The following is a 13,325-nucleotide window of genomic DNA, read 5'->3' on the forward strand; positions in this document are numbered from 1 at the left end:
AAAGTGTTTGAAAAATGATGTTTGACTATGTATGTACATGCAAAATAAAGTGGAGAACAGAGAGAATTATTTGGATGATTTAGACCACAAAATCACGATGGCATGAAATATCTGGTTAACTGATGTCATACTGTTTCTGGACCTTGAATAATACGGAAAATTGTTTTAATTATTTATTTTAATATGGTTATATGTGTAGAGTCAAAAATCTTCAAAAAACTAGTATGTATTGGAACCTGGGAGTTCATACTAAGAAAGTGTGTTGTGATACAGTGTTTCTGATACTTGACTATCTAAAACACCTTGGACAGCACTCAAGACAGACCTGCTGTATGCCAAATTGTTAGCCATAATCAACCAATCAAATGAAATCAACATGTGTCTTATGAAGTGATGTACTGGGGGAAAAGAAGCTGGATTCAACACATGTTAAGAATGAATTAGATATTTAACATCTATAAAATTGTATAAAGCAAAGGACATGTGTATGGTAGATGAGTGCAGAAAATACTTATAATTTATAAAGAAAGCTTAGGAATGAGACAACTTTGAATATTTTTATTGGCCAGACCTAGCTGTATTTCTAAGATGGATGCTCAGACAGTTCAACCTAATGTTTACATTTTACAGGTGATTGATTCAGAGTTCTCCATGATCTAAACATAACCTATTTTTTCCAGGCATATTTTCTACTATTCCCCACATGAAGTCTTTAGGCCAGTCAGTCTAATCCCAAAGTTTCCAGAACACACCATGTGCATATACATCAGTCTTTGCCTCTTTTCTCCTCAGATTAACTCCAAATCCAGAACTATTTGAGTTTATTTTTCATCTAATGTTTTCCATTTGAAATAATAATGAAGTCGATCTTATTTGAAAGCATAAACAGCTACAATCTCCTTTTACTTCACTGTTAGGAAGTCAGAAACCTGTTGCATTGTCCTAGGAGTGGTTCCCATATCTGATGCAATGAACTACGTGGAGCTTGAGGAGTCAGAGCAAACACTTACTTTAAGAAATACACTCATGACCCTCAGATAAAAGCAGTCTATAAGAAGGTAAAAGCAGCCTGCAAGGAAGTTCCATAAAAGTCTCAGTAGCTCTATGATGGAACTATAGAATGATCCTTATATACTTCTTGCCCAAGTGGATGAACAGTAGGTATCAGGTCAATTCAAATGAGGGCAAAAAAATCACTCATTGCCATGGGCCTGTTTCACTGCATCCTGTCTCATTATGGCTTGGTTGGTGGTGTGGGTGTGGTGAGTATAACTCAAACTGTCCCAGGTTTACTGGCATCCTGGCCCATACCAATCATCTTGAAAAATTAACAATTTGGTTATCACTTGGAATGGATAGAAGTCTGCTCATCACATGGGCCTTTAAGGTGCTCTTTGGGGACAATTCATGATCAATAATCTGGGAAGGTATGAATAGTAAATGAAAACCTACCTAGCTATATAATCTTGGGCAAGCCACATAAGGTATGTGAGTCTCAGTTTACTGTTTAAATAACAACTGACATTTCCATAGGGCTTTACAATTTACAATGTCCTTTATATATATACATATATATATATATATATATATATATATATATAATCATTTGAACCTCAAAACAACCCTATGAGGTAGACACTATATGTATCATTCTATTATTCTGATGAAAAGCTCAATTAAATGATTTGCTCATGGTGATAGAATTAAGTCAAAGAGACAGGTTTCTGAATTGAAGTCTACCTGACTCCAACACTAGCTCCTTATCCTCACTTATTCTTTGCTATTTCTCTATGTAATGGTTTTAATTATAGTATCTCCAGGCTCTACTTTATGATTCTAACTATTGCCTTTAATGGAAGACAAATAACAAAATGGGTATCATTGGCATTGAAGTTGGGTTGGAAGTTACACTCAAACCTTGCCATAAAAGCATATTCAAAAGAAGCTACCTGCTTAAAATGAAATTAGGGTATTCTTTCCCCCACTCTTCCAATATACAGTGTACCTCAGACTCTGAAGTTAAAGGGGGACCTTGTCTTTCAATGGGAAGTAATAGTTTTTTCATCAAAAAGCAAAGATACTAGGGGGAAAAAGTCAACTTTTTCTCATAAGTACCCCACCTCCCTTCTTAAGATATCATCCACAGAATTATTTCCTGTTTGTATGATGTATGTCCATGAGATTTAAAACATTGGGCAATCTCACTGTAACTCCTTACCTTCACTTTCAGTCAAGTAGTGGTCAAAACCAATTCAGGAGCAAGCAAAAATATCACCCTTTTCTTGATCTCCAGCTGAGTGCTACATGACACTCAGAGCTAGCGGAACAGGTTGCCCAGTCATATTGCTATATCCCCTCCTTGACTGTTCAATGCTAATAGGAGATTTCAAAGGCACTTAGCACAAGGATTTGGCTTCTTGACATCCTCTCAGTGGGGTTTCTTCTTTAGAAATCATGGGTGACTCTGAAGTGCTTTTCTCTGTAGAAGCAAGAATGGATTGACGTGTCTGAAAGGTCTCTCACTGTGTTTGTTGACTTCTTGTTGGCTGGTGAAAGTTCCATTTAAGCAAGTTGGAAATTCTTCTTATTGGATTATGGAAAAAATGCAGAGTGATTCATGGATGGAAAATATACCTTTTGTCTCAGTTACCTCACATCTTTGCCCCTGTGAAACATATGTCTTTGCAGTGTGATTGATAAGTGTGTCTACTTAAAATACCCACCCCCACCCATGAGAATTACTCAGGAATGTGCTATTTCTCACTAGGGGTTTCAGTACTTTTTAGTGTCTTTTAAAGCAACAGTAACAGCAACATATGGCACTTGTTTTATCTTTCGTATCTTCACTTTTTTTTTTTTTTACTTCAGAGTTCTTGATTAGGTTTGGAAAGTACAGTGGAAATAGGATTGAATACTGAGTTAGAAGATGTGGGTTCAAATTCAGCTCCATTACTTAAGACCTGTGTGGCTTTGGAGCAAGTCATATGACCTCTCTGGGTCTCAAGGTACTTATCTAAAAAAAAATAACAGTTGAGCTAAGCAAATGATATCAGAGGTCTCTTCCAGTACAAACTCCATGACTCTATTTTCCTCTTGTGCAACATTTCATCATTAACAGATGATTTTTATGAAGAGAGGCATGGATTTTCTCTGCAGAGCTAGAACTTTGGAGGGGTGAAATGGAGTTCCTAACTCCACTTTTCGAAAATCACATATTAACATTGTTTTATTGTATTTTTATTTATTTTGTTAAGTATTTCCCCAATATATTTTAATCTCGGATCCACTTGGGAGTGTTGTAAGCAAAAAGTTTGACACCTCTGGTCTAGAAGGTCTCTGGCAACTCTTCTAACTAGATGTTAGAATGTTCTGTTTCTATTCTAGTTCTATTCTATTCAATTCTAGTTCTAGTTCTAGTTCTAGTTAGAGATAAATGTTCTAAATGTTGTGTTCCTCTTTGTCTGGATTTCTTTAATGAAGTGGTTCTACTATTAAGAAAGTTAGGGACTATGGGCAGTCTCCATAATGGATTCCTAGAGAATGTTGCACTTAGTCAGAATGTTGAACTAGACAAAATGTTCAAGTGGCATAACAACAACAACTCCAACAACAACAACCACAACCACCACCACCACCACCACCACCACAACAACAACAACAATGTTTTTGGCGTAGTTCTGTTCTCTGGGATACAGAAGAACAAGAAAACTGTCAATTTCCCTTCAGGCCAAATTGGACTCTCAAATGGTGCTCTAACTTTCTTGGTTCCTCTCTTCTGGTTGCTTTCCAGATTGCATCAGTCAGTTTTGAAATGTGTTATCCAGAACTGAACACACTACGCAATAAATGGTCTGAGCAAAGAAGATACTAGCAGGATGATCAACTTGCCTGTTCATGATGACTTTTCCTAATGAAACTTAAGATTACATTAAATTTATAGGCTGTTATAGCTTGTAGCCCATTAAAAACTCAAGGTCTTTTTTTTTTTTACATGAACTATTGCCTCATTGTGCTTCTACTATCTCATCTATGTGAAATACATTGTTTTAATCTAAGTGTAGTATTTTATATTTATTTCTATTAAATTCCATGTTATTAGATTCAGTTTGTCATCCAGATCTTTGAAGATATTTTTTATTCTAAATTTGTAGCTCATTATGTGAGTTGTCCCTTTGTGTCATCTATAATTTTAAGCATGAAATCTATGCTTAAAATGTTGAATTTCATAATATCACAAATAGGCCCCTGTTGAACTTCACAAGATACCTCCTTCCAAACTAATGCTCAGCAATTAGTGACTGTTCTTTAGTCCTATTCAATCAGTTTCCAATCCATCTAGGTGTGGTTTATCATAAGGATAGTATTTGAAATTTTATTGAGTGGTTTGGTGAAATCAAATGAGGTCTACAGCATTCCTAGATCTGCCAGTCTAGTTACCCCATGAATGAGTTAGACTGGCACAATTTTGCCTTAACAAAGTCATATCAGCTCTTGCCATTAACTACTTCCTTTTTTAGGCATTCACCAACCATCCCTTTGATAATATATTTCCTAATTGTTCTAGGAATTAAATTCAGGTTTACCAGCTCATAGTTTCAGACATTGTTGGCTCTTTCCCAGTCATAAGAAACCTTTCACTCTCCATGAACTCTTAAAGATCACTGACAGAAGGTCAACATTTACATCTTACAAATAATTCTTTCAGTATCCTGAGGATGTAGTTCATCTGGGCCAGGTGACTTGGATATATAAAGGACAGGTATGGGTTACCTCCTTCCTAATATTAGATTCCAAAATCCTGTTAGCTATTTTTCTTCATAGGACCATAGATGTACAGAGGGAAGGGGTCTTATGGGGCATCTTATCCAACTACTTCACTTTGGAGGTCAGAAAATCATAAAAGTTGGAAGAGACCTCAGAAGTCATTTAGTTCAACCAACTCATTTCACAGAGCAGAAAACAGACCCAGGAGGTCAAGTGGCATATAGTAAATGGAAGAACTAAGATTCAAACTTGGGTTTTATGCTTCAATATTCAGCAATCTTTCCACTGTGCCATGATGCTCTGCAGAAATTTTGTATCAAGCTGAAAAGTCTAAGAGGAAAGAGTTTTTCTTCTTTTCTTTATTTTTTCTTATTCTAAAAGAAATTTCATTTTATTGGTTAAACTCAGGCAGAGACTGAATGAACTTCTGACAGGGCTGTTGTCCCAGGGACTTCTGCACCTGGTGTGTCAGGAGTGGGGGTAGGTGGGGGGGGGAACTGACCTCTAAGGTCCCTTCCAACTCTGCAATTCTATGATTTTAAAGAACAGGAAAATTCATTAACTGCCAGAAAGCAATAGATCAGTCAAAACACATCTTGTACTTTTAAAAACTCTTCTACTGGACTCATTGATGATGAAAACAAGAGATTTATGACCTCAATAAAGTACAGAATTTAGTATATAATGCACATGAACTGGTGACCTCAATCCATCTTCCAGCTTCTAGAAAAGATTAAAGTTGGATGTTTCTACATAAGAATGGTAGATAAAGGTCCTTTCTTAATGGATATGAAGCTTGGGGTGAATCATATTGTGTGTTTTCTTCAGACTCCTCCTTATCATCCCTTCCTTTAATGTCTTCTTTCAAATGGCATCAAATTTGCCTGTTGCACAAAGTCAAGAAATGATGTGAGATGGCAGAATTGAGATCACTAAAGATGTTGACATTATAGAGCAAGGGATCTAATCAAGGAAGATGGAATTTTATGGGAATAAGAGTAAATTCCTATTTTTGTTGAATCATTTCAGGCGTGTCTGACTCTTCATAACCCCATTTGAGGTTTTCTTGTGGAAAATACTGAAGTAGTTTGCAATTTCCTTTTCCAGCTCTTTTTATAGATGAGGAACTGGGTCAAACAGGATTAAGTGACTTGCCCAAGGTCACACAGCTAGTAAGTATCTGAGGACAGATTTGAACTCATGAAGATCAGTATTTCTGATTCCAAGCCCACCATGCCACCTAGCTGCAATAAAAAGAAATATACAAGTCAAAGATTGGAGAGATTTGGCTAAGCAACAGTTGATATGAATTATATCTGGTAATATTCAAATTCAATTAAGTGCTTATAATTTAATGTAGAAAACAAGCTGTTTGACACTAGGCAAGTCACTAAACCACTGTCTGCCTATTTCCTCAACTGTAAAATAAGGATAATATAGCACCTACCTCCCAGAGTTGTGAGAATCAAATGAGGTAATATTTTTAAAGTGCTTAGGACAGTCCCTGGCACATAGTAAGTACTTAATAAAAACTTGTTTCTTTCCTTCTTTCTCATCCTGGAGAAGGATGACCCTTGCCTTCAGATATTCAAAAGGCTTATTGAAGTGGATCATATAGAAGTGAGATTAAATTGGTCCTCCTTGGTGCCTAGGGGACAGAACCAGGACCAGCATATGAAAGTTATCCCACTTCCATTTATTTGAAATTTATTTTAAATATCTTGCCCTTCACTGACTTCTTCCCAAAGAATTTCAGCATTTCTAAATCTAAAAAATACACCATTCCTTTGGCTTTCTTGTCCCATCTAACACTGCCTTCATCTTTGTTAATCACTTTACTGCCAAAGTTTTTAGGAAAAAGTTGTTTGCACTTGATATTGCCTCTCCCTCACCACCCACGCTCTATCCTCAGTCCTTTATAATCTGGCTTTCACACTACCCAAGTCAATCTCTCAGGGGTCAATAATGACCTTCCACTCATCAGATCCAGCAGTATTTTTTTTAATTCCCATTCCTTTGCTATTGACCAGGTCTTTTTGTATAGTAGAGAATCTCTTCCCTGGTCTTTAAAGACACTCTTCTTGTTCTCCTTTGATCTCTCTAAGCACTCATGTCTTGTTTCAATTGGTTTTTTGTCCTCTTCTCAAACCCTTTAGGGGTATGTGTCCCTAATATTAGTCCCTCATCCTCCTCATTTTTCTCCTTGGTTCCTTCCCTTAATGAACTTATTCACTCTCATGGCTTCCAAAGCTAACTCCATGAAGGAGGCTCACAAATTTTTATCTTCACCACAGAACAGCATATCCAACTACTTACAGTGCATCTTCACCCCAGGATGTTTCACCAGCATCTTCACCAACATGGCTGTTTAAATTTGCACGTTGTCTTTCCCCTTAAAACTACTCTTCCTTCTGTCTTTAATATTTTAGTCAGTGACACTACCATTCAACCACTCTTCCATACTGAAGCTTTCCATGATTCTTTGATTCCAAGATTCTTTGAAAGTTTAGAGACAGAAAAGACTGTAGGGATTAACCAGTCCAACCAACTTTATAAATGAGGAAACTGACACCCAGAGATTAAGTGATTTGGTCAAAGTCACATTGGTAATAAGGAGCAGAGATAGGATTCTCACACAGTTCCTAGGACTACATATTCTTACCATGTTAATATCTTCTTGGACTCCAATTCTTCCCTCCCACACACACATTGGTATTCTCTTTGATTTTCCCTAATCCCTCACCTTCTATATCCAGCCAGTCATTAGTACAATTCCATACAGTTATGATTTATTAAGCACAGACCAGCAACAATCTCTAAAGCTTATTATACAATATAGTAAACAGACTAACTAACATCTGCTCAAGCTCTTGTGTTTAGCATTTCACTTATTAGGAGTGGAGAGTCTCTAGAAAGTAAAATATAGGCCAGTAGGTGTTGGCAAAGGGGCTAGAAAAGGACACAAACTTTTTTTTTTAATACATAGCATTATATGTCCCATCAGTTCCTATCCACCTTATCTACTCCCCCCCCACCAAAAAAAGGGTTTATTTTGTATTTACTTGTCAGCATAATATCATTTTCTTATAGTAACAAACTCCTTGAGGGAAGTTAATTTTTTAATCATGGTACAGATTTAATATTTCTTGAATGATGTGCTTTCATCTACCTCAATGCTTTTACTTGTTTCTCTCAAATACCCCACAGAAGTAGAATACACCCATCTCCTCATTTCCCCTCAGCCAACAATTCCAAGAGTTGCTGTGGCCAAAGATTTCATCACTGTACCGTTAAACTAGTGATTAGCTTCTCCAGATTCAGCTAGGTCAGGTCTAGAATGATTATCTCACAATCCATCACTAAGCACACATTTGAAGCCATTCCAACTGAAAAGGATCTGTTAAAGCTTATGTTCCTATTAAAAAGCTTTCAAAACCCCAGGTAACCTCTACCAAAGAGCCATTCATCAGACCAGAACATATTGAAGCATCTGTAGTCCATAGGATTTAAAAATCTGAGAAGAATAAGAGACCAAGATTTGTGCTATTTAAAGGAGTTTTCAGAACAGTACCAGCTCAGTGGAGAGAGCGATAATTTCACACTCAGAGGCTCTGGGTTCAAATTCTGACTTTGCCACTTACTACCTGTGTGACCTTGGACAAATCACTTCTCTCTGGTCCCCAGTTTTCTTATCTATAAGATTAGATGAGTTGGACTAGATGTCCCCTAAAGTATCCTTCCACCTCTAACTCTATGGTCCTTATACACTATGTCCACAAATAACTATGTCCCTAAGTACCTAAGGACCTAATTAACTGATTAGTGTTTGGTAGAGCTTTGATATCACATAGCTAGTCACATATGTATATGTATGTGTATATATACATACATGTATATATACACATATGTGTGTATACAAATATGTGTGTATTTGTGTGTATACATGCACACACGGATATATGCACACATGTACACATATGCGTATATACATACATGCACATATATGTGTGTATACATATATGTATACATGTGTATACACACACACACATATATATTTATATATATAATTTTGTCTATGCCACAATAAAGGTTTCTATCCATCCTTCCCCCCTCCATATTTTACGTAATTAATATGGAACAACTAATTTTTTGGGGGGGGGCTAGTGGGGAGGAAAGGAAAAGGTAGGATTTATTTTCCACATAACAGTCCTATTTATTCCTAGAGCTATTTGAGTAGTTGCACTCAATCTGTATTAATGACTGAAGATTTTAGCCCTTGAACAGGAATAGGAAATACTGGTTTTGTTAGTGAAGTTAATTAAGAAATGAGAGTCACTTAAGTTATTTTAGGTATGTATGTTTGTATCTCTGATACATATTTTTGAGAGTCATCATGATGTAAGACTATGGGAGCAGAATTTTGCATGCATTGACAAAAATATCATCCCTTTGTCAGCTGGCTTTGCTTAACATTTTCTTTACTGTATTGGAGGGGACATTTGGGGGTGGGGGTAGGGATAGTAACCAGAAATAAGGGTCATGTTTAAAACAAATGGCATCAAAAACATTTTGCTTTAAAGTCATTTTATCTAATTGGTGGCATAAAGTTCTTGGAGATGGGAGACTATCACACTTTTAGTTTGGTGATCTGTACTAGGGATTTTATAAACTAAATATATGCTTAAGTGCTAAATGCCTCTTATTTGTATCAAGTTATCAGAACCTTTTCCCCACCTGAGACAATGACTAATTAACAATTAGGTTCTGAGAAAACTATCTCAGTTTGATTATTCTAGAGCAGGTTCCCCACCCATGTTCTAGAGTGAGCCCCAGAGAGTCATAATCATATCCCCTCCTCTAATTATTTTTTTGGGCTAAGCAATGGGGTTAAGTGACTTGCCCAGGGTCACATAGCTAGTGAGTGTTGTGTGTCTGAGATTGGATTGGAACTAAGGTCCTCCTGACTCCAGGGCCAGTGTTCTACCTACTGCGCCACCTAGCTGCCCCAATAACTTTTTTCCTTTGGGGATACCAGAACTATGAATTTTTGGTACAAGAAACTCACAATGAGTAAATTTTTCCAGAGCATATTTTTTGTTATTTAGTCAATTTTCAATTGTGTCCAACTCTTTGTGCCTGTTTTGGAGTTTTCTCAACAAAGATTCTGGAGTGGTTTGCCATTTCCTTTGCTGGCTCATTTTCTAGATGAAAAAATTGAGGCAAAAGGGTTAAGTGACTTGCCCAGGGTCACACAGTTAGTAAGAGTCAGAGGCCAGATTTGAACTCTTCCTGATCTGGCACTCTATCTACTGTGCCATCTCTCTGTTTATTGGTTCCTGGTCTCTAACTTTAGTTTTGCAGAGTTAACTTGGGCTGAGAGAAGTTGTGACTTGCCAAGGGTCATATAGCTAGTGTGTCAAAGGTAACATTTGAGTCTTGGTCTTCTGATTTGAAAGTTAGTTTTCTATATACTAGGCCAGGACATCTCTAGATAATTATATTACACTTCAAACAATCTTTCTAAGAAATTTGGCAGTTATCTGCCAACTGCCTGAAAGCCATTAGTTGCCCTTTGGGGTTTCATTTTCATTTATCTGTATTTGCATAGCTAATGTGGTTTATCCAGCCATCCTTCAATCTGGCTACACTGTTTGTCTTTACTTAACAACATTATCATTGGCTTATAAGAATTTAACTCCATTGAATATAAAGTTAAGTTTAGATTGGTAGTCTGAGGGTCTTTGCCCATCTACATACTGATTAAATGAATTTTTAATTAAAAATAAAACTGGGGATTTAATGATTTTGTGGACACTTGATGATTGTCTGGTACAGTTAAACATGATGTGGACTGTGAAAAGGCTGCAAAGAACCTATCTTCACAGCTTATTGATTTCTTGAATTCTTAACAGTAAGGAAAAGACAAGAACATTTTTGTTAAATAAATTCTTGCAATCATCAATTTTTTTGAACTAGGAATCCACTCTCTAATGATATTGTCTGTACTGTTTAAGGTCCTCTTGGGTTAAAGTAGGGAAGGAAGTTAGCAGCTGGCAGAACTAAAATAAAAGAAGTTAGAAACATGTAGAATCTACCCAAAGTATAGTTCTTGAAAAAAGGTAGAATGGAGTATTCACTTCTTTCAAGTCATGCAACATAGTACAGAGATGCTAGAAACCACAGCAGCCTGAATACTGACAGATAAGGACTCAATAGGTGTAGAAACCAGAAATGTTGGAAGGAAGAGCAGAAACATGGAAGCAGAGTTGAAAACTAAATGACTTTTTTTAGCCAGGGAGTGGTGGCCATGATACACTGCTAGTCATGTTGATCAATGTATTATGTCTTGACAGCTACTCAGAAAGACAAAGAGAGAGATGAAGATAGACAGATACATACACAAAGAGAGAACAAGTGAGACAGAGAGAGACAGAGAAACAGAGACAGAGAAGCACAAATAGAGACAGTGACAGAAGAGAGAGAGAAAGACAGACAGACAGACAGACACAGAAAGAGTCAGAGAGAGAGGAGACAAAAAGACAAAGTCAGAGAGAGAGAGGAGACAGAAACCCAGAAACACAAAGAGAGACAGAGACACAGAGAGAGTGAGAGAGAGAGAAGAGAGAGAGACAGAGGGAGAGAGAGGAGAGAAAGGGGTGAAGTGATAGAGAAACATGTTAATGTATTGAGGAGGGATACAAAAACTAATGAACCAACCAGAAAGCTCTGACTGAGCATCAGCTCTGTTCTATGCATTGTGCTAGGTGCTGGAGACATGAAGACTAAAGACAAACAGTCCTCAATATTGTTAATCTTGTTTACAAACACCAGGGGAGACAATATGTACCTAAATAGGTATATACAAAATAATATCGATATAAAGTAATTTTAAAGGAAAGCACTGGAAGCTAATGGTAGGGATCAGTGGGGGGAATGAAAGGCTTCATGGAAAAGATAATGTTGGAACTGTATTAAAGGATTCCAAGAAACAAAGATCAGAATGGAATGAGTTTCAGAAATGGGGGGCAGCCAATGCAAAGGCAGGGAGAAAAGGTATAGAGTATCTTGTATAAAATGAGGTAATATTTGGAAAGTGCTTTGCAAACTTTAAAGAGCTATATAAATACTAGTTATTTTATTTTAATAAAAGACAATAAGAAAGCCATTTTGGCTGAATCATAGTGTATATGAAAAGGAGTAAGGTGCAACAAAACCAGAAAGGTAAGTTGGGGTCAGGTTGTGTGTGAAGGACTTTATTTGCCAAGTACAGTTCACATTTGTTACCAGAGCCAGAGATAATGATCAGAGATTTTAGGAAAGTCAATGCCCACTGTGTAAAAAATGAATTGGAATAAGAAGAGACAAAGCAGAGGGATTCATAGTAGGTTATTGCAATAATTAAAGTGAGAACTTGAACTAAGGTAGTGACTATGTGAGTGGAGAGTGAGGTGAAGAATAAGAGGGATATGGTGGAGGTAGAAATGACTACATTGACAACTAAATACAGCATGGTCCTTGCCTCAAGGAGCTTAAAATCTATAAGGAAAGGTGTGTGTTGTGAATATTTACCAAAGTATCTTTAATATAAATAAGAATACACTAAATGGGTAAAAGAGGTACAAAGTACTAGGATAATTTTGAGTAGAAAGAGATCATTTTGAAATGGAGGGTAACAACATGGAATGTTTTATAATGGCTATGACATTTGGTATGGGTCTTTAAAGAGGGGATACCATTCCAGGAAGATGGAGCAATTTGACCAAAGGCAAGGAAGTGGGAAAATACAAGAAGTATTCAGAGAGCAATGAGTTTAACTATTTCATGGTGGTCTGGGATCTCTAGGGCCATTTATTAAAACTGTTCCTGCCTCTGGACATGTCAAACTCTTTTCTCTCCATGCCCAATCCACACCATGCTTATCCTTTTGGAATAGTTAGCTTTAATGAGCTTAATTTATTGTTCACATGCTACTCATGACACTATAATGTAATATAAATTACTGGGTTGAGTGTGGGGTCATTTATATAACTATACTTCACTTGGCTTGATCTCCTATCCCAAATCAGCTGGGAACTTCTAAGATCATATCAAGTCAAATTTAACCAGACTAGCAGATTAGATAAGTTTAATAAGTTTTAGAAATGATATACCCAGTTGGAACTAAAAGCTGTTAGTAAAGCAAAAAGCAAAACAATCTCAGCACATAATCATGAGCATGCTCTGGGAAGTGAGGTCTTATCCCTGGGTGAATAGTGGGAAAATTAAGTAAACAATAAACAATTATTAAGTGCCTATATACTATGTTCCAAGTACTGTGCTAAGTGCTGAGGACATACACACACACACACACACACACACACACACACACACACAAAGGCAAAAGATGGTCCCTGCCCTCAAGGAGCTTGCAATCTAATGGAAAAGATGAAATGCAAACAAATATATACAAAGTAAGCTGTATAAATAGGAAATAATTAAAGGAGGGAAGGCAGTGAATTAAGAGGGGTTGGGGAAGGCTTCCTGTGTGAGATGGAATTTTAGTTGAGACTTAAAGGAAGCCA

This window comes from Vombatus ursinus, unplaced genomic scaffold (assembly GCF_900497805.2).
Source record: "Vombatus ursinus unplaced genomic scaffold, bare-nosed wombat genome assembly UNPS02010639.1, whole genome shotgun sequence".
NCBI classification, from domain to species: domain Eukaryota; kingdom Metazoa; phylum Chordata; class Mammalia; order Diprotodontia; family Vombatidae; genus Vombatus; species Vombatus ursinus.